General features: G+C 46.6%; 1 pseudogene; it reads left to right on the top strand.

Moving 5' to 3' along the window:
- Window positions 1-21,809, top strand: part of LOC139266711 (scavenger receptor cysteine-rich domain-containing protein DMBT1-like) — a 285,380-nt pseudogene extending 263,571 nt beyond the window's left edge.
- Window positions 21,810-22,079: the final 270 nt, after the last annotated feature.

The raw sequence follows: 22,079 nt of genomic DNA, 5'->3' as shown, positions 1-22,079 counted from the left end.
CTGGTTTGTACCGGTTCCGATGTCCCAGGAATTTGAATCCCTCCCTTCTGCACCACTGCTCAAGCCACGTATTCATCTGAGCTATCCTGCGATTCCTACTCTGACTAGCACGTGGCACTGGTAGCAATCCTGAGATTACTACTTTTGTGGTCCTACTGTTAAATTTAGCTCCTAGCTGCCATCCACCTGCTGCCCTTGTCCTAGGTGGTAGAGGTGTGGGTTTGGGAGGTGCTGCCGAAGAAGCCTTGGCCAGTTGCTGCAGTGCATCTTGTAGATGGTACACACTGCAGTCATGGTGCGCCGGTGGTGGAGGGAGAGAGTGAATGTTTATGGTGGTAGATGGGGGGCCCATCAAGCTTCCTGCTTTGTCCTGGATGGTCTCGAGCTTGTCGAGTGTTGTTGGAGCTGTACTCAACCAGGCAAGTGGAGAGTATTCCATCACACTCCTGACTTGTGCCTTGTCCATGGTGGAAAGTATTTGGTCGTCTTATCTGAGGAAGGATACACTTGCCTTGGAGGCAGTGCAACGAAGGATCACTAGATTGATTCCCGGGATGAGAGGTCTGTCTTATGATAAGAGATTGTCTAGAATGGGCAAATATTTTCTGGAGTTTAGAAGAATGAGTTGCGATCACATTGAAACATATAAGATTCTAAACTGGTTTAACAAGCTCCATGATGAGGGGTTGTTTCCCCAGGCTGTAGAACCAGGATTCTCAGTCTCAGCATAATGGGTCATCCATTTAGGACTGAGATAAGGAAAAACTTCTTCACTCAGAGGTGGTGACTATTTGGAATCCTCCACCCCAGAGGGCTGTGGATGCTGAGTCTCTCAACATATTCATATTCTGAACATCATCAGATTGAAAGATTTTTGGAGACTAGGCGAATCAAGTGATATGGAGATCGGGCGGGAAACTGGAGTTGAAGTAGAAGATCAGCCATGAAGTAATTGAATAGCGGAGCAGGCATGAATGGCCATATGGTCTACTCCTGCTCCTATTTCTTATGTTCTTACAGACAAGAAATAACTTAGATATAGATTAGATATGGATATAGACGCTCCATGACTACTCCCCATAAAGGCGAAGGCGAAGTTCATGACCAAACGTTACTACTGAAAAAAATCTGAAGTTCTTGCATAATCATAAGATACTGCCAGTACTTACAAAGTTCACAAGAGTTCTTTTATTTTATGAATCGAAACTCCACTCACTCTCATGTCCTGCTAGTTCCTCTTCCTGCTGTGCTGATCGTTATAAGTAACTCCAGCCAGGTTAACATTTCAGAGACTTGCAGAGCCAATGATAGGCAAACATGATACGTTCTTTCCTGTAGCACATGTTTGGTGAGTGGTTTACTTTTTTGCCAATCAATTTCTGCAAATACTAGGGATAAATCGGGGCAAAGAGCCACCAGAATATTTCTCTCAGGATTCTGATTTTCTGGAATATGATTCCATTGTCTACGATATGATTGGCTTTGCTCCCTCCCATTACCTGGGATGGTTCTCCTTAGAGCAGGAAAGTTAAGGGGAGATTGACCAGGATGGTCCCAGGGATGAGGAACTTCAGTGATGTGGAGAGACTGGAGTAGCTGGGGTTATTCTCCTCAGAACAGGGAAGGGTAAGTGGCTATTGAACCGAGGTGCTCAAATTTATGAGGGGCTTTGAAAGGCTAAATAGGGAGGATCTGATCCCACCAGCAGGAGGATCAGTAAGCAGAGGGCACAGATATAACTTGATTGTCAAAATACAAGAGGCAATTTGAGAACATATTTATTTGTAAACACAGCAAGTTGTTATGATCTGGAATGCACTGCCTGAAAGCAGATTCAATCGTAACATTCAAAAGGGCATTGGAAAAATACTTGCAGGAGAAATAATGCAGGGCTATGGGGACTATTTGGATAACTCTTTCAAAGTGCCAGCACAGGCATGATGGGCCAAATGGCCTCCTTCTCTGCTGTATCTTTCTATAGCAACAAAGCCTTGCATTTAAATAGTGCTTTTCAAGACCACCAGACGTCCCAAAGTGCCTCACACCCAATGAAGTACTTTTTTGAGTGTAATCATGGTTATAATGTAGGAAACGCAGCAGCCAAGTTACGCACAGCAAGCTCCCACAAACATCCATGTGATAGCGACCAGATAATGTGTTTTTGTTATATGGATTGAGGGATAAATATTGGCCCCAGGACACCGGAGATAACTCCCCTGCTATTCTTCGAAATAATGCCCTGGGATCCTTTACATCCACATCAGAGAACAGGCGGGACATCTGTTTAACATCTCAATCTAATGATTGCACCTCCAAAGGTGCAGCACTCCCTCAGTACTGCACTCGAGTTTCAATCTAGGTTATTTTTGTGCTCAAGTCTATTTAACCCACAACCTTCTGACTCATAGGCGATGGTGCTACAAAATGTAAAGGGTATGATTAAGAAATTTGCAGGTGATACTAAAAAAAATATCAGCTGTGCGGTTGATAATGAAGAAGAAAGCTGTGGAGTGCAGGAAGATATCGATGAACTGGTCAGCTGGGCAGAACAGTGACAAATGGAATTTAATCCGGAGAAGTGTGAGGTAATGTATTTGTGGAGGCCTAACAAGGCGAGGGAATACACATTAAATGGTAGGACACTGAGAAGTGTAGAGGAACAGAGGGACCTGGGAGTGCAGGTCCACAGATCCCTGAAGGTAGCAGGCCGGGTAGATAAAGTGGTGAAGAAGGCATACGGAATACTTGCTTTTATATGAATAAAGGGCCGCCCATTTAAAACTGAAATGAGGAGGAATTTCTTCACTCAGTGGTTTGTAAATATGACGATTTTCTCTGCCCCCGAGAGCTGTGGAGGCTGGGTCATTGAATATAATTAAGGCGGAGATAGACAGTTTTTGAGCGATAAGGGAGTAAAGTGTTATGGGGAGCGGGCGGGGAAGTGGAGCTGAGCCAATGATCAGATCAGCCGCGATCGTATTAACTGACGGAGCAGGCGCGAGGGGTCAAAAGCTTTCACCTTTTCCTAGTTCTTATTTTCGTATTAGGCGAGGCATAGAATAGAAGAGAAGGAGGTTATTCCTGAACTTATAAAAAACTAGTTAGGGCACAGCTGGAGTACTGTGTGCAGTTCTGGTCACCACATTACAGGAAATATGTGACAGCACTAGCGAGTGAACAGAGGTGATTACCAGAATGTTTCCTGGATTGGGGAAATTTAGCTATGAGGAAAGATTGGATAGGCTGGATCTGTTTTCTTTGGAACAGAGGAGGCTGAGGGGAGACCTGATTGAGGTGTATAAAATGATGAGGGGCCTGGATAGAGTGGATAGGAAGGACCTGGTTCCCTTGGCAGAGGGGTCAACAACCAGGGGGCATAGATTTAAAGTAATCGGGGGAGGATTAGAGGGGATTTGAGGGTAATTCCTTCACCCAGAGGGTGGTGGAGGTCTGGAACTCACTGCCTGAAAGGGTGGTAGAGGCAGAAACCCTCACCACATTTAAAAAGTACTTGGATGTACACCTGAAGTGCCGTAACCTGCAGGGCTACGGACCCAGAGCTGGGAATTGGGATTAGGCTGGGTAGCTCTTGGTCGGCCAGTGCGGACTCGATGGGCTGAAATGGCCTCCTTCCATGCTGTAAATTTCTGTGATTCTCCATGATTCTAACTGAGCCATAGCTGACACGATGATGTCACCACCTAATGTCAAGTTTGGAGAGAACATGTCTTTGCTTATACAATGAAATAATATGAAAATAAATAATTAAATATATAAATACCAATATAAATCAATGATTAACATTATTTTTCCTGTCTTTTTACGGGCTTGATTTGTTAAGCAGTTGCGACAACTCCGGTATGGTTTATAAACATCTTAGGAGCATAGGAGCACGAGTTTGCCATTCAGCCCCTCGAGCCTGTTCCGCCATTCAGTGAGATTGTATTTGGTCTGCCACCTGCCTTTGGCCCATATCCATTAATAGCTTTGATTAACAGAACACTACCAACCTCAGATTTAAAATTAACAACTGACCCAGCTTCAATTTCCGTTTGCGGAAGAGATTTCTAGCACCCTTTCTCTGTAGAAGTGTTTCCTAATTTCACTCCTGAAAGACTGTGCCCCCGATTCCTCAACACCGCAAGCAGCATAAATAGTTTCTCTCTATCTACAACATCTGTTCCCCTTAATATCAGGGATGCTCAGGAGGGCAGAATGAGAGCAATGCTCTTGATGGGTGGGGAGTGCGGGGGAACAGAGGCGGCTGGAGGAGATCACAGAGATAGGGAGGGGTGAAGCCATGGAGATTCGAAAATAAGCATAAGAATTCTGATATCGAGACGTTGCTTAACCGGGGAGCTCAATACAGTGAGCACAAGGGTGAACGGGACTCGGTGCATGTTAGGACACAGGGCAGCCGAGTGTTGGACCAGCTTTAGTCTATGTCGGGTAGAATGTGGGAGGCCAGCCAGGAGTGTGTTGGAATGGTCAAGTCTAGAGCTAACAACTGCAACGCTCTTATCTATGTTTTAAAGTCACTTCAAGTCCTTGCCTCTCGCTATCTCTGCGATCCTCCAATTTTATTCCATCCTCCATTGGCTGCTGTGTCTTATTGCTCGAAGCCCTGGAATTCCCTCCCTAGACCTCTCCGTCAGTGTGGAGTTGTGTTTGATTGTCACGCCTGTGTAGCGCCCTGGAGCCTTTTGCTACATTAAAGGCACCTTATAAATAAAAGTTATGGTTGTGCAAAAAAAATCAGATGTCATTGTCTCTCAGCAGAATCGTGTTCAACCAATAGCTGATATCTTTGTGTTTCCAGGATTGGTGTTTCTGGGCGTCCAACCGAATGCTCATTCACAAGGTTAGTGTCTCAACTGTTTTCAGTAACATCATTAAAAAAGGGATTTGTATATTTCAAAGGGGTGAGAAAATAAACTGATCTTATTTCACAGGTTTTAAAATGTATAAATAATCGATGACATTTTATTTTTCTGTTTTTGATACTCTTACGCTGGTGTGTAATCACAGCTTTTGACAGGCAAAGTTCAGCATTCGCACAATTTTTGTAAAGTTTGGCCCTGCTCTATTTACATAAAGCAGCCTACATCACCAAAGTCTAGGCCCTGAAATCCAGGCCTCTCCCCGAGGCCTCTCCCGGTGTGTGCGATGTGTGCGTGACCCCGAAGAGACACTGATAGTTCCGGCTTTATTCATGAAACTGAACCCGGAACTTGGGATCTTGCCACCCCACAGGAGAAGAGCCATTGTGGGGGGAGATTTGGGTTATTTGCCCAACTCCTGCCCAGCGAATGCCCTTCAAACTCTTACGCCTGGTAACAGCACAGAGTTTTAAGAGATAAAAAAATAAATGTTAATAATTATTTTATATTAAAAATCCTATCTACGAAGGTAAGTTTATTTTTAACTCGATTAAAATATTTTTAAAACATTTTAGTAAACATAGAAATATAGAAAATAGGTGCAGGAGTAGGCCATTCGGCCCTTCGAGCCTGCACCACCATTCAATAAGATCATGGCTGATCATTCCCTCAGTACCCCTTTCCTGCTTTCTCTCCATACCCCTTGATCCCTTTAGCCGTAAGGGCCATATCTAACTCCCTCTTGAATATATCCAATGAACTGGCATCAACAACTCTCTGTGGCAGGGAATTCCACAGTACAGTAACAAGTCACTAAGTGAAGAAGTTTATCCTCGTCTCAGTCCTAACCGCTTATCATTAGACTGTGTCCCCTGGTTCTGGACTTTCCCATCATCGGGAACATTCTTGTTGCATCCAACCTGTCCAGTCCCGTCAGAATTTTACATGATTCTATGAGATCCCCTCTCAACCTTCAAAACTCCAGTGAATACAGGCCCAGTTGATCCAATCTCTCCTCATACGTCAGTCCTGCCATCCCAGGAATCAGTCTGGTGAACCTTCGCTGCACTCCCTCAATAGCAAGAACGTCCCTCCTCAGAATGTTTCCAGTGGAGTGGACAAGTGAGAACCAGTTGATGTGGTGTATTTGGACTTCCAGAAGGCTTTCAACAAGGTCCCACACAAGAGATTAATGTGCAAAGTTAAAGCACATGGGATTGGGGGTAGTGTGCTGACGTGGATTGAGAACTGGTTGTCAGACAGGAAGCAAAGAGTAGGAGTAAATGGGTACTTTTCAGAATGGCAGGCAGTGACTAGTGGGGTACCGCAAGGTTCTGTGCTGGGGCCCCAGCTGTTTACATTGTACATTAATGATTTGGACGAGGGGATTAAATGTAATATCTCCAAATTTGCGGATGACACTAAGTTGGGTGGCAGTGTGAGCTGCGAGGAGGATGCTATGAGGCTGCAGAGTGACTTGGATAGGTTAGGTGAGTGGGCAAATACATGGCAGATGAAGTATAATGTGGATAAATGTGAGGTTATCCACTTTGGTGGTAAAAACAGAGAGACAGACTATTATCTGAACGGTGACAGATTAGGAAAAGGGGAGGTGCAACGAGACCTGGGTGTCAAGGTACATCAGTCATTGAAGGTTGGCATGCAGGTACAGCACGTGGTTAAGAAAGCAAATGGCATGTTGGCCTTCATAGCGAGGGGATTTGAGTACAGGGGCAGGGAGGTGTTGCTACAGTTGTACAGGGCCTTGGTGAGGCCACACCTGGAGTATTGTGTACAGTTTTGATCTCCTAACTTGAGGAAGGACATTCTTGCTATTGAGGGAGTGTAACGAACGTTCACCAGACTGATTCCCAGGATGGCGGGACCGACATATCAAGAAACACTGGATCAACTGGGCTTGTATTCACTGGAGTTCAGAAGAATGAGAGGGGACCTCATAGAAACGTTTAAAATTCTGATGGGTTTAGATAGGTTAGATGCAGGAAGAATGTTCCCAATGTTGGGGAAGTCCAGAACCAGGGGTCACAGTCTAAGGATAAGGGGTAAGCCATTTAGGACCGAGATGAGGAGAAACTTCTTCACCCAGAGAGTGGTGAACCTGTGGAATTCTCTACCACAGAAAGTTGTTGAGGCCAATTCACTAAATATATTCAAAAAGGAGTTAGATGAAGTCCTTACTACTAGGGGGATCAAGGGGTATGGTGAGAAAGCAGGAATGGGGTACGGAAGTTTCATGTTCAGCCGTGAACTCATTGAATGGCGGTGCAGGCTAGAAGGGCCAAATGGCCTACTCCTGCACCTATTTTCTATGTTAATAGGAGACCACAACTTAATGCAATATTCCAGGTGAGGCCTCAAAAAGGCCCTGTACAACGGCAGTAAGACCTCCCTGCTCCTATACTCAAATCCCCTTGCTATGAAGGCCAACATATCATTTGCTTGGATGATGTGAAATATATATGGATAGAGCTGCAGAACATCAAAGGGCAAAAAACATTAGTGGGAGTTGTGTATAGACCTCCAAACAGTAGTAGTGATGTTGGGGAGGGCATCAAACAGGAAATTATGGGAGCATGCAATAAAGGTGCAGCAGTTATCATGGGTGACTTTAATATGCACACAGATTGGGCTAACCAAACTGGAAGCAATACGGTGGAGGAGGATTTCCTGGAGTGCATAAGGAATGGTTTTCTAGACCAATATGTCGAGGGACCAACTAGGGGGGAAGCCATCTTAGACTGGGTGTTGTGTAATGAGAGAGGATTAATTAACAATCTCGTTGCACGAGGCCCCTTGGGGAAGAATGACCATAATATGGTGGAATTCTAAATTAGGAAGGAGAAGGAAACAGTTAATACAGAGTCCATGGTCCAGAACTTAAAGAGAGGTAACTTTGAAGGTATGAGGCGTGAATTGGCTAGGATAGATTGGCGAATTATACTTAAGGGGTTGACAGTGGATGGGCAATGGCAGGCATTTAGAGACCGCATGGATGAACTACAACAATTGTACATTCCTGTCTGGTGTAAAAATGAAAAAGTGAAGGTGGCTCAACCGTGGCTATCAAGGGAAATCAGGGATAGTATTAAAGCCAAGGAAGTGGCATACAAATTGGCCAGAAATAGCAGCAAACCCGGAGATTTCCCTTGATAGCCACGGTTGAGCCACCTTCCCCATTTTATTTTTACTCCAGACAGGGATCAACAATTGTTGAAGTTCATCCATGTGATCTTTAAATGTTTGCCATTGCCTATCCACTGCCAACCCTTTAAATATCATTTGCCAGTCTATTCATGCCAATTCACATCTCATACCATCGAAGTTACCTTTCCTTAAGTTCAGAACCCTCGTCTCTGAATTACTCTCCATCTTAATCAAGAATTCTACCATATTATGGTCGCTTTTCCCCAAGGGCCTCGTACAACAAGATTGCTAATTAGTCCTTTCTCATTACACATCATCCAGTCTAGGATGGCCAGCCCTCTAGTTGGTTCCTCAAAGTTTTGGTCTAGAAATCCATCCTTAATACACTCCAGGAAATCCTCTTCCACCGTATTGCTACCAGTTTGGTTAGCCCAATCAAATTGTAGATTAAAGTCGCCCATGATAACTGCTGTACCTTTATTGCACACATCCCTAATTTCTTGTTTGATGCGGTCCCCAAACTCACTACTATTGTTTGGTGGTCTGTACACAAATCCCATTGCGTTTTCTGCCCTTTGGTATTCCGCAGCTCCACCGATACAGATTCCATATCATTCAAGCTAATGTCCCTCCTTACTATTGCGTTAATTTCCTCTTTAACCAGCAATGCTACCCCACCTCCTTTTACTTTCTGTCTATCCTTCCTGAATGTTGAATACCCCTGGATGTTGAGTTCCCAGCCTTGGTCACCCTGGAGCCATGTCTCTGTGATGCCAATTACATCATATCCATTAACTGCTGCCTGCGCAGTTAATTCATCCACCTTATTTCAAATACTCCTGCAATGAGGCACAGCCTTCAGGCTTGTCTTTTTTACACACTTTGCCCCTTTAGAATTTTGCTGTAATGTGGCCCTTTTTGATTTTTGCCTTGGGTTTCTCTGCCTTCCACTTTTAATTTTCTTTTTTCTACCTTTTGCTTCTGCCCCCATTCTACTCTCCTCTGTCTCCCTGCATAGGTTCCCATCCCCCTGCCGTATTAGTTTAACTCCTCCCCAACAGCACTAGAAAACACTCCCCCTGGAACATTGGTTCCGGTCCTGCCCAGGTGCAGACCGTCCGGTTTGTACTGGTCCCACCTCCCCCAGAACCGGTTCCAATGCCCCAAGAATTTGAATCCCTCCCTGCTGCACCACTCCTCAAGCCATGTATTCATCTGAGCTATCCTGCAATTCCTACTCTGGCTAGCACGTGGCACTGGTAGCAATCCTGGGATTATTACCTTTTGAGGTCCTACTTTTTAATTTAACTCCTAGCTTCCTAAATTCAGCTTGTTAGTACATTTTTCTCTAAATTAAAACATTTAATTGACAGGGAAGAAAGACTTGAATTTATATCACGCCTTTTATGACCACTGGACGTCTCACAGTGCTTTACAACCAAAGAAGTAATTTAGGAGTGTAGTTACTGTTGTAATGTGAAAAAATTATTGTAATTTCTATTAACTTTAAAAAGGTGAAGTGTTTACTTGATACCTATGTGTGTTATTTGATTTTCGGGGTATTCTCGTAGTGCAGAGCTCCCATTACTAACTATCAATGAGCATACTCCATTGTGATTGGTGGTCCAGGCTTATGTGATCCCAGGATGTCCGTATGTTCCCGGGTTGTGTGGGCCACTGTGCTGTGCTGTGCAGCTAGCCCTCGGAGCGTAATATTCGCTCCTCCGGGACCACAAGGTAACAACATTCTGTCGGTAGCATCTGCCCGTGAGAAGCCACTGACTGCAATTTCTGGCCCATACTATTCACAAGCATAAGGCCTGATTCCTTATGATGTCGAGTGTAAGGATGGTTAGATAGATGAGAAGGCACGTTGTGAGGAGCACCAAATAATTTACAAAGGGATATAGATAGGTTACGTGATTGGGCAAAGGTTTGGCAGATCGATTATAATGTGGGTAAATGTGAGGTTATCCACTTTGGTCGGAAAAATAAAAAAGCAAATTATTATTTAAATGGGGAGAGATTACAAAATTCTGCATTAGGAAGGGATCTGCGTGTCTTTGTACATGAAACACAAAACGCTAGATACAGCAATTGATCAGGAAGGCTAATGGAAAGTTGACTTTTATTGCAAGGGGGATGGAGTATAAAAGTAGGCAAGTCCTGCTACAACTGTACAGGGTATTGGTGAGGTCACAGTTTTGGCCTCATTATTTAAGGAGGGATATACTTGCATTGGAGGCAGTTCAGAGAAGGTTCACTCATTTGATTCCTGAAATGAAGAGGTTGTCTTATGAGGAACGGCTGTGCAGATTGGGCCTATACTCATTGGAGTTTAGAAGAATGATAGGTGATCTTAGTGAGATGTATGAAATTCTGAGGGGGATTGACCAGGTAGATGTAGAGAGGATGTTTCCCCTCGTGGGGGAATCTACAACTAGGGGGCACAGTTTCAGAATAAGGGGTCGCCGTATTAAAACTGACCTGAGGAGTAATTTTTTCTCTCAGAGGGATGTAAATCTGTGGAATTCTCTGCCTCAGGGAGCTTGGAGGCTGGGTCATTGAATATATTTAAGGTGGAGATAGACAGATTTTTGAACCATAAGGGAGTTGGTAGGGAAGTGGCGTTCAGCCCAATATCAAATCAGCCATGATAGTGAATGGCAGAGCAGGCTCGAGGGGCCAAATGGCCTACTCCTATTTGTTATGTTCTTATGCTTGAAGTATCAGTGGGTAAACTTTTAATCTCTGGAGCAGATGGAGTACTCCATCAGCCAATAGCAACGAAGAAAACAGAAAGGTCAAACGATGCTCAAAGCAAGTCTAGCCATGAGTTAGAAGTAACGCTTTTCTCCATTGTTATTTCAGCACCGCGCCTGAGACTGGTGAATGGGGCCCACGGTTGTTCGGGAAGAGTAGAGGTTCAGTACCATGGAAAATGGGGGACGGTTTGCGATGATAACTGGGGAATGGCAGACGCCAAGGTTGTCTGCAAGCAGCTGGGATGTGGACCTCCGACAGCTGTACACTCGAAAGCTCACTTTGGACAAGGTACCGGTAGCATCTGGATGGATGAAGTCGCTTGCATTGGAACTGAGTCCTCTTTGGATTCCTGCTCCTTCAGGGGATGGGAGAGTAACGACTGTACACACTTGGAAGATGCAGGTGTAACCTGTCGACAAGGTAAGCAGGCAGGTCATCAAATGAAGCTTATACTAATCTGTGATTCCTAGCTTTAATTAACAAGGGTAACTAAAGTCGCAGCACTTTACAGTTCATTATCTCAATTTGTCTTCATTCCTGGGATGTGTGCGTTGTTGGCAAGGCCGGCATTTATTGCCCATCCCTTTTTGCCCCTTGAGAAGGTGAGCCGCCGCCTTGAACCGCTGCAGTCCGTGTGAAGAAGGTGCTCCCACAGTGCTGTTAGGGAGGGAGTTCCAGGATTGTGACCCAGCGACGATGAAGGAACGGCCGATATATTTCCCAGTCAGGATGGTGTGTGACTGGGAGGGGAACGTGGAGGTGGTGGTGTTCCCATGCACCTGCTGCCCTTGTCCTTCTAGGTGGTAGAGGTGGTGGGTTTGGGAGGTGCTGCCGAAGAAGCCTTGGCGAGTTGCTGCAGTGCATCTTGTAGATGGTGCACACTGCAGCCAGGGGGCGCCGGTGGTGGAGGGAGTGAGTGTTGGAGGTGGTGGAGGGAGTGAGTGTTGGAGGTGGTGGAGGGAGTGAGTGTTGGAGGTGGTGGAGGGAGTGAGTGTTGGAGGTGGTGGAGGGAGTGAGTGTTGGAGGTGGTGGAGGGAGTGAGTGTTGGAGGTGGTGGAGGGAGTGAGTGTTGGAGGTGGTGGAGGGAGTGAGTGTTGGAGGTGGTGGAGGGAGTGAGTGTTGGAGGTGGTGGAGGGAGTGAGTGTTGGAGGTGGTGGAGGGAGTGAGTGTTGGAGGTGGTGGAGGGAGTGAGTGTTGGAGGTGGTGGAGGGAGTGAGTGTTGGAGGTGGTGGAGGGAGTGAGTGTTGGAGGTGGTGGAGGGAGTGAGTGTTGGAGGTGGTGGAGGGAGTGAGTGTTGGAGGTGGTGGAGGGAGTGAGTGTTGGAGGTGGTGGAGGGAGTGAGTGTTGGAGGTGGTGGAGGGAGTGAGTGTTGGAGGTGGTGGAGGGAGTGAGTGTTGGAAGTGGTGGAGGGAGTGAGTGTTGGAGGTGGTGGAGGGAGTGAGTGTTGGAGGTGGTGGAGGGAGTGAGTGTTGGAGGTGGTGGAGGGAGTGAGTGTTGGAGGTGGTGGAGGGAGTGAGTGTTGGAGGTGGTGGAGGGAGTGAGTGTTGGAGGTGGTGGAGGGAGTGAGTGTTGGAGGTGGTGGAGGGAGTGAGTGTTGGAGGTGGTGGAGGGCGTGAGTGTTGAAGGTGGTGGAGGGAGTGAGTGTTGGAGGTGGTGGAGGGAGTGAGTGTTGGAGGTGGTGGAGGGAGTGAGTGTTGGAGGTGGTGGAGGGAGTGAGTGTTGGAGGTGGTGGAGGGAGTGAGTGTTGGAGGTGGTGGAGGGAGTGAGTGTTGGAGGTGGTGGAGGGAGTGAGTGTTGGAGGTGGTGGAGGGAGTGAGTGTTGGAGGTGGTGGAGGGAGTGAGTGTTGGAGGTGGTGGAGGGAGTGAGTGTTGGAGGTGGTGGAGGGAGTGAGTGTTGGAGGTGGTGGAGGGAGTGAGTGTTGGAGGTGGTGGAGGGAGTGAGTGTTGGAGGTGGTGGGGGGAGTGAGTGTTGGAGGTGGTGGAGGGAGTGAGTGTTGGAGGTGGTGGAGGGAGTGAATGTTGGAGGTGGTGGAGGGAGTGAGTGTTGGAGGTGGTGGAGGGAGTGAGTGTTTGAGGTGGTGGAGGGAGTGAGTGTTGGAGGTGGTGGAGGGAGTGAGTGTTGGAGGTGGGGGATGGGGTGTGGATCAAGCGGCTGCATTGTCCTGGATGGTGTCGGGCTTCTCGAGTGTTGCTGGAACTGCACCATCCAGGCAAGTGTTCCACCACACTCCTGACTTGTGCCTTGTAGATGGTGGGGGGGCTTTGGGGAGTCAGGAGGTGAGACACTCACCACAGAATACCCAGCCACCATCCAGGCTGAGTGTCAGCACAGGCTCAGTGCCTCTCATGGCATTCTTTCCCTGCTTTAACCATTCTATGATTGTATAATAAGTGGAGCATAAACACCAGCATGGACTGGTTGGGCCATATGGCCTGTTTCTGGGCCGTACATCCCATGTATCATAGAATCACAGAAATTTACAGCACGGTCGGAGGCCATTCGGCCCATCGTGTCTGTGCCGGCCGACAAAGAGCTATCCAACTTAAACCCACTTCCCCGCTCTCGGTCCGTAGCCCTGTGGGTTACGGCACTTCAGGGGCACATCCAGGTACTGTTTAAATGTGGTGAGGGTTTCTACCTCTCCCAGCCTTTCAGGCAGTGAGTTCCAGACCCCCACCACCCTCTGGGTGAAGACATTTCCCTCAAATCCACTCGAAACCTTCCCCCAATTACATTAAATCTATCTGCGCTGGTTGTTGACATGTCTCCTAAGGAACATAGGTCCTTCCTGCGCAACGCAAATGTAACGCCCCTATTTTAAAAAGAAGGCAATGAAAAAGCAGGAAATTATAGACTAGTTAGTCTGACATCGGTCGTTGGGAAAATGCTGGAGTCCATTATTAAGGAAACAGTAGAGAGACATTTGGAAAAGCATAATTCAATCAGGCAGAGCATGGTTTTATGAAAGGGAGATCATGTTTGATAGATTTGCTTCAGTTCTTTGAAGATGTAATGAGCAGGGTGGATGAGGGGGAACCAGTGGATGTGGTGTATTTGGATTTCTAGAAGGCATTCGATAAGGTGCCACATAAACGGTTACTGCACAAGATACAAGCCCACGGGGTTAGGGGCAATATATCAGCATGGATAGAGGATTGACTAACAAACAGAGAACAGAGAGTCGGGATAAATGGGTCATTTTTAATTTTGCAAAAAGTGACTAGTGGAGTGCCGCAGGGATCAGTGCTGGGTCCTCCACTATTTACAATCTATATTAATGACTTGGATGAAGGGACCGAGTGTAATGGAGCCAAGTTTGCTGATGATACAAAGATGGGTGGGAAAGCAAATTATGAGGAGGACACAACAAATCTACAAAGGGATACAGACAGGCTCAGTGAGTGGGCAAACATTTGGCAGATGAAGTATAATGTGGGAAAATGTGAGGTTATCCACTTGGGCAGAAATAATAGAAAAGCAAATTATAATTTAAATGGAGAAAAATTGCAAAGTGCAGCAGTACAGAGAGACCTGGGGGTACTTGTACATGAAACACAACAAGTTAGTATACAGGTACAGCAAGTGATCGGGAAGGTCAATGGAATGTTGGCCTTTATTGCAAGGGGGATCGAGTATAAAAGCAGAGAAGTCCTGCTACAACTGTACAGGGTATTGGTGAGGTCACAGTTTTGGCCTCATTATTTAAGGAGGGATATACTTGCATTGGAGGCAGTTCAGAGAAGGTTCACTCATTTGATTCCTGAAATGAAGAGGTTGTCTTATGAGGAACGGCTGTGCAGATTGGGCCTATACTCATTGGAGTTTAGAAGAATGATAGGTGATCTTAGTGAGATGTATGAGATTCTGAGGGGGATTGACCAGGTAGATGTAGAGAGGATGTTTCCCCTCGTGGGGGAATCTACAACTAGGGGGCACAGTTTCAGAATAAGGGGTCGCGTATTAAAACTGACCTGAGGAGTAATTTTTTCTCTCAGAGGGATGTAAATCTGTGGAATTCTCTGCCTCAGGGAGCTTGGAGGCTGGGTCATTGAATATATTTAAGGTGGAGATAGACAGATTTTTGAACCATAAGGGAGTTGGTAGGGAAGTGGCGTTCAGCCCAATATCAAATCAGCCATGATAGTGAATGGCAGAGCAGGCTCGAGGGGCCAAATGGCCTACTCCTATTTGTTATGTTCTTATGCTTGAAGTATCAGTGGGTAAACTTTTAATCTCTGGAGCAGATGGAGTACTCCATCAGCCAATAGCAACGAAGAAAACAGAAAGGTCAAACGATGCTCAAAGCAAGTCTAGCCATGAGTTAGAAGTAACGCTTTTCTCCATTGTTATTTCAGCACCGCGCCTGAGACTGGTGAATGGGGCCCACGGTTGTTCGGGAAGAGTAGAGGTTCAGTACCATGGAAAATGGGGGACGGTTTGCGATGATAACTGGGGAATGGCAGACGCCAAGGTTGTCTGCAAGCAGCTGGGATGTGGACCTCCGACAGCTGTACACTCGAATGCTCACTTTGGACAAGGTACCGGTAGCATCTGGATGGATGAAGTCGCTTGCATTGGAACTGAGTCCTCTTTGGATTCCTGCTCCTTCAGGGGATGGGAGACTAACAACTGTACACACTTGGAAGATGCAGGTGTAACCTGTCGACAAGGTAAGCAGGCAGGTCATCAAATGAAGCTTATACTAATCTGTGATTCCTAGCTTTAATTAACAAGGGTAACTAAAGTCGCAGCACTTTACAGTTCATTATCTCAATTTGTCTTCATTCCTGGGATGTGTGCGTTGTTGGCAAGGCCGGCATTTATTGCCCATCCCTAATTGCCCCTTGAGAAGGTGAGCCGCCGCCTTGAACCGCTGCAGTCCGTGTGAAGAAGGTGCTCCCACAGTGCTGTTAGGGAGGGAGTTCCAGGATTGTGACCCAGCGACGATGAAGGAACGGCCGATATATTTCCCAGTCAGGATGGTGTGTGACTGGGAGGGGAACGTGGAGGTGGTGGTGTTCCCATGCACCTGCTGCCCTTGTCCTTCTAGGTGGTAGAGGTGGTGGGTTTGGGAGGTGCTGCCGAAGAAGCCTTGGCGAGTTGCTGCAGTGCATCTTGTAGATGGTGCACACTGCAGCCAGGGGGCGCCGGTGGTGGAGGGAGTGAGTGTTGGAGGTGGTGGAGGGAGTGAGTGTTGGAGGTGGTGGAGGGAGTGAGTGTTGGAGGTGGTGGAGGGAGTGAGTGTTGGAGGTGGTGGAGGGAGTGAGTGTTGGAGGTGGTGGAGGGCGTGAGTGTTGAAGGTGGTGGAGGGAGTGAGTGTTGGAGGTGGTGGAGGGAGTGAGTGTTGGAGGTGGTGGAGGGAGTGAGTGTTGGAGGTGGTGGAGGGCGTGAGTGTTGGAGGTGGGGGATGGGGTGTGGATCAAGCGGCTGCATTGTCCTGGATGGTGTCGGGCTTCTCGAGTGTTGCTGGAACTGCACCATCCAGGCAAGTGTTCCACCACACTCCTGACTTGTGCCTTGTAGATGGTGGGGGGGCTTTGGGGAGTCAGGAGGTGAGACACTCACCACAGAATACCCAGCCACCATCCAGGCTGAGTGTCAGCACAGGCTCAGTGCCTCTCATGGCATTCTTTCCCTGCTTTAACCATTCTATGATTGTATAATAAGTGGAGCATAAACACCAGCATGGACTGGTTGGGCCATATGGCCTGTTTCTGGGCCGTACATCCCATGTATCATAGAATCACAGAAATTTACAGCACGGTCGGAGGCCATTCGGCCCATCGTGTCTGTGCCGGCCGACAAAGAGCTATCCAACTTAAACCCACTTCCCCGCTCTCGGTCCGTAGCCCTGTGGGTTACGGCACTTCAGGAGCACATCCAGGTACTGTTTAAATGTGGTGAGGGTTTCTACCTCTCCCAGCCTTTCAGGCAGTGAGTTCCAGACCCCCACCACCCTCTGGGTGAAGACATTTCCCTCAAATCCACTCGAAACCTTCCCCCAATTACATTAAATCTATCTGCGCTGGTTGTTGACACGTCTCCTAAGGAACATAGGTCCTTCCTGCGCAACGCAAATGTAACGCCCCTATTTTAAAAAGAAGGCAATGAAAAAGCAGGAAATTATAGACTAGTTAGTCTGACATCGGTCGTTGGGAAAATGCTGGAGTCCATTATTAAGGAAACAGTAGAGAGACATTTGGAAAAGCATAATTCAATCAGGCAGAGCATGGTTTTATGAAAGGGAGATCATGTTTGATAGATTTGCTTCAGTTCTTTGAAGATGTAATGAGCAGGGTGGATGAGGGGGAACCAGTGGATGTGGTGTATTTGGATTTCCAGAAGGCATTCAATAAGGTGCCACATAAACGGTTACTGCACAAGATACAAGCCCACGGGGTTAGGGGCAATATATCAGCATGGATAGAGGATTGACTAACAAACAGAGAACAGAGAGTCGGGATAAATGGGTCATTTTTAATTTTGCAAAAAGTGACTAGTGGAGTGCCGCAGGGATCAGTGCTGGGTCCTCCACTATTTACAATCTATATTAATGACTTGGATGAAGGGACCGAGTGTAATGGAGCCAAGTTTGCTGATGATACAAAGATGGGTGGGAAAGCAAATTATGAGGAGGACACAACAAATCTGCAAAGGGATACAGACAGGCTCAGTGAGTGGGCAAACATTTGGCAGATGAAGTATAATGTGGGAAAATGTGAGGTTATCCACTTGGGCAGAAATAATAGAAAAGCAAATTATAATTTAAATGGAGAAAAATTGCAAAGTGCAGCAGTACAGAGAGACCTGGGGGTACTTGTACATGAAACACAACAAGTTAGTATACAGGTACAGCAAGTGATCGGGAAGGTCAATGGAATGTTGGCCTTTATTGCAAGGGGGATCGAGTATAAAAGCAGAGAAGTCCTGCTACAACTGTACAGGGTATTGGTGAGGCCACACCTGGAGTACTGCGTGCAGTTGTGATCTCCGTATTTAAGGAAGGACATACTTGCTTTGGAGGCAGTTCAGAGAAGGTTCACAAGGTCGATTCCAGAGATGAGGGGGTTGATTATGAGGATAGGTTGAGTAGGTTGGGTCTATACACATTGGAGTTCAGAAGAATGAGAGGTGATCTTATGGAAAATTATAAGATAATGAGGGGGTTTGACAAGGTGGATGCAGAGGGGATATTTCCACTCATAGGGAAAACTAAAACTAGGGGACATAGTCTTAGAATAAGGGGCCGCCCATTTAAAACTGAGCCGAGGAGGAATTTCTTCTTTCGGAGGGTTGTAAATCTGTGGAATTCTCTGCCCCAGAGAGCTGTGGAGGCTGGGTCATTGAATATATTGAAGGCAAAGGTAGTCAGATTTGGGACGAAAGGGTTACATCGAAACATAGAAACAAAGTAAATGGGTGCAGGAGCAGGCCATTTGGCCCTTCGAACCTGCAACACCATTCAATAAGATCATGGCTGATCATGCAACTTCATTACCCCACCCCTGCCTTCTCTCAATACGCCTTGATACCTTTAGCCGTAAGGGCCACATCTAACTCCGTCTTGAATATGTCCAACGAACTGGCCTTAACAACTTTCTGTGGCAGAGAATTCCACAGGTTCACAATTCTCTGAGTGAAGAAGTTTCTCCTCATCTTGGCCCTAAATGGCCTACCCCTTATCCTAAGACTGTGAGCCCTGGTTTTGGACTTCCCCAACATCGGGAACATTCGACCTGCATTTACCTGTCCGGTCCTGTCAGAATTTTATAAGTTTCTATGAGATCCCCTCTCATCCTTCTAAATCCAAGTGTATAAAGGCCCAGTTGATCCAGTCTCTCCTCATATGTCAGTCCTGCCATCCTGGGAATTAGTCTGGTGAACCTTCGCTGCACTCCCTCAATAGCAAGAATGTCCTTCCTCAGGTTAGGAGACCAAAACTGAACACAATATTCCACGTGTGGCCTCACCAAGGTCCTGTACAACTGCAGTAAGACCTCCCTGCTCCTATACTCAAATCCTCTCGCTATAAAGGCCAGCATGCCATTTGCTTTCTTTACTGCCTGCTGTACCTGTATGCCAACCTTCAATGACTGATGTACCATGACACCCAAGTGTCTTTGCACCTCCCCTGTTACTAATCTGTCACCATTGATGTTATGTCTTGAATAAAGAGTCAGACTAGATACTGCAAGCTCAAAGTAAGTGTGACCGTAGTCCTTTATCACAGATCTCAGAGTGCCTCTCCAGCCTGAGGCCTCCTTATATACAGGTGTTCCCAAGGGATTATGGGATCCTTTGGGACTCCAGGCGATAGGCCCTCTGATGGATAGACATGGTATTTACAGGTTTACATGCATAACAACATTCCCCCATAATCAATAGTGTAATTATGTACAATGTGAGTCGATCTGGGGCCTTCCTTTCCATGGTTGATTGTCTCGGTGTAAATGTTGGTTTTGGTGAGTTGTTTGTTGGGCTCTCGCTGGGCTGCTGCACAGCTGGCCTTGCTGGGCTGCTGGGGGTGGTGAGTCCTGCTGGGGTGCTGCAGGAGATGGGTTCTGCTGGGTCAGTTGCCACTGGTGTGGAACCTGAGGACTGGGAGAAATTTAGAATTCAACAGAGGAGGACCAAGGGTATAATTAGGAGGGGGAAAATAGAGTACAAGAGGAAGCTTGCAGGGAATATAAAAACTGACTGCAAAAGCTTCGATAAATATGTAAAGAGAAAAAGATTAGTAAAGACAAACGTAGGTCCCTTGCAGTCAGATTCAGGTGAATTTATAATGGGGAACAAAGAAATGGCAGACCAATTAAACCAATACTTCGGTTCTGTCTTCAGGAAGGAAGACACAAATACCCTTCTGAATGTACTAGGGGACAGTGGGTCTAGTGAGAAGGAGGAACTGAAGGATATCCTTATTAGGCGGGAAATTGTGTTCGGGAAATTGATGGGATTGAAGCCGATAAATCCCCAGGGCCTGATAGTCTGCATCCCAGAGTAATTAAGTGACCCTAGAAATAGTTGATGCATTGGTGATCATTTTCCAACAGTCTATCGACTCTGGATCAGTTCCTATGGACTGGAGGGTAGCTAATGTAACACCACTTTTAAAAAAGGAGGGAGAGAGAAAACGGGTAATTATAGACCGGTTAGCCTGACATCAGTAGTGGGGAAAATGTTGGAATCAATCATTAAGGATGAAATAGCAGCGCATTTAGAAAGCAGTGACAGGATCGGTCCAAGTCAGCATGGATTTATGAAAGGGAAATCATGCTTGACAAATCTTCTGGAATTTTTTAAGGATGTAACTAGCAGAGTGGACAAGGGAGAACCAGTGGATGTGGTGTATTTGGACTTTCAAAAGGCTTTTGACAAGGTCCCACACAAGAGATTGGTGTGAAAATCAAAGCACATGCTATTGGGGGTAGTGTACTGACGTGGATAGGGAACTGGTTGGCAGACAGGAAGCAGAGAGTCGGGATAAATGGGTCCTTTTCAGAATGGCAGGCAGTGACGAGTGGAGTGCCGCAGGGCTCAGTGCTGGGACCCCAGCTATTTACATTAAAGATTTAGATGAAGTAATTGAGTGTAATATCTCCAAGTTTGCGGATGACACTAAGCTGGGTGGCGGTGTGAGCTGTGAGGGGGACGCTAAGAGGCTGCAGGGTGACTTGGACAGGTTAGGTGAGTGGGCAAATACATGGCAGATGTAGTATAATGTGGATAAATGTGAAGTTATCCATTTTGGGGGCAAAAACAGGAAGGAAGAATATTATCTGAATGGCGGCAGACTAGAAAAAGGGGAGGTGCAACGAGACTTGGGTGTCATGGTACATCAGTCACTGAAAGTGGGCATGCAGGTACAGCAGGCGGTGAAGAAGGCAAATGGAATGTTGGCCTTCATAGCGAGGGGATTTGAGTATAGAAGCAGGGAGGTCTTAATGCAGCTTTACAGGGCCTTAGTGAGGCTTCACGTGGAATATTGTGTTCAGTTTTGGTCTCCTAGTCTGAGGAAGGATGTTCTTGCTATTGAGGGAGTGCAGCGAAGGTTCACCAGACTGATTCCCGGGATGGCTGGGCTGTCATATGAGGAGAGACTGGATCAACTGGGCCTTTATTCACTGGAGTTTAGAAGGATGAGAGGGGATCTCATAGAAACATAAGATTCTGACGGGACTGGACAGGATAGATGCGGGAAGAATGTTCCCGATGTTGGGGAAGTCCAGAACCAGGGGACATAGTCTTAGTATAAGGGATAGGCCATTTAGGACCGAGATGAGGAGAAAGTTCTTCACTCAGAAAGTTGTTAACCTGTGGAATTCCCTGCCGCAGAGAGTTGTTGATGCCAGTTAATTGGCTATTTTCAAGAGGGAGTTAGATATAGTCCTTACTACTCGGGGGATCAAGGGGTATGGCGAGAAAGCAGGAATGGGGTACTGAAGTTGCATGTTCAGCCATGAACTCATTGAATGGCGGTGCAGGCTCGAAGGGCTGAATGGCCTACTCCTGCACCTATTTCCTATGTTTCTATGGGATAAATGTAGGTTAGCAGACCTGCTTATGATGTAGGGTTCTTATATTTATAAATGCAAGTTCGTACTTGCATACTGGATCAAGGGTCTGGAGAGAAAGCAGGAAAGGGGTACTGAAGGAATGATCAGCCATGATCTTATTGAATGGTAGTGCAGCTCGAAGGGCCGAATGGACTACTCCTGCACCTGCTTGCTATGTTTCTATGTGTTGGAAGGTTGAAAAAGGTTGAGTCTATTGTGGGTTGTTCTCGATAGTCTGTGAATCTAAGTTTGGTTTGGTCCAAGTGTTTCTTGCAGGTGAGTCCATTTGAGAGTTTGACCACAAACACGCTACTCCCCTTTTTGGCCAAAACAGTGCCAGGAAGCCACTTAGGATCTTGTCCATGTTTCAATACAAATACAGAATCATTTATCTCAATTTTGCGTGACACATTTGTGCGATCAGGATATATATTCTGTTGAAGCCACCTGCTCTCTACCTGTTCGTGTAGATCAGGGTGGACTAACGAGAGCCTTGTTTTAAGTGCCCTTTTCATGAGCAGTTCAGTGAGTGGGATCTTGTGCGGTAACTAAGCAGGACTCGGGATAGGCGAGTCTGCAGTGAGCCTTCAGTTACCCTTTTAAAGCTCTGCTTGATTGTTTGAACTGCTCGTTCTGCCTGACCGTTGGACGCTGGTTTAAACGGGGCAGACATGACATGTTTGATCCCATTGTGGGTCATGAACTCCTTGA

Source organism: Pristiophorus japonicus, chromosome 7 (genome assembly GCF_044704955.1).
Source record: "Pristiophorus japonicus isolate sPriJap1 chromosome 7, sPriJap1.hap1, whole genome shotgun sequence".
Classification (NCBI taxonomy): domain Eukaryota; kingdom Metazoa; phylum Chordata; class Chondrichthyes; family Pristiophoridae; genus Pristiophorus; species Pristiophorus japonicus.
Note: the sequence above shows the minus strand (reverse complement) of the source record. Positions and strands in the feature narration are given on the sequence as shown.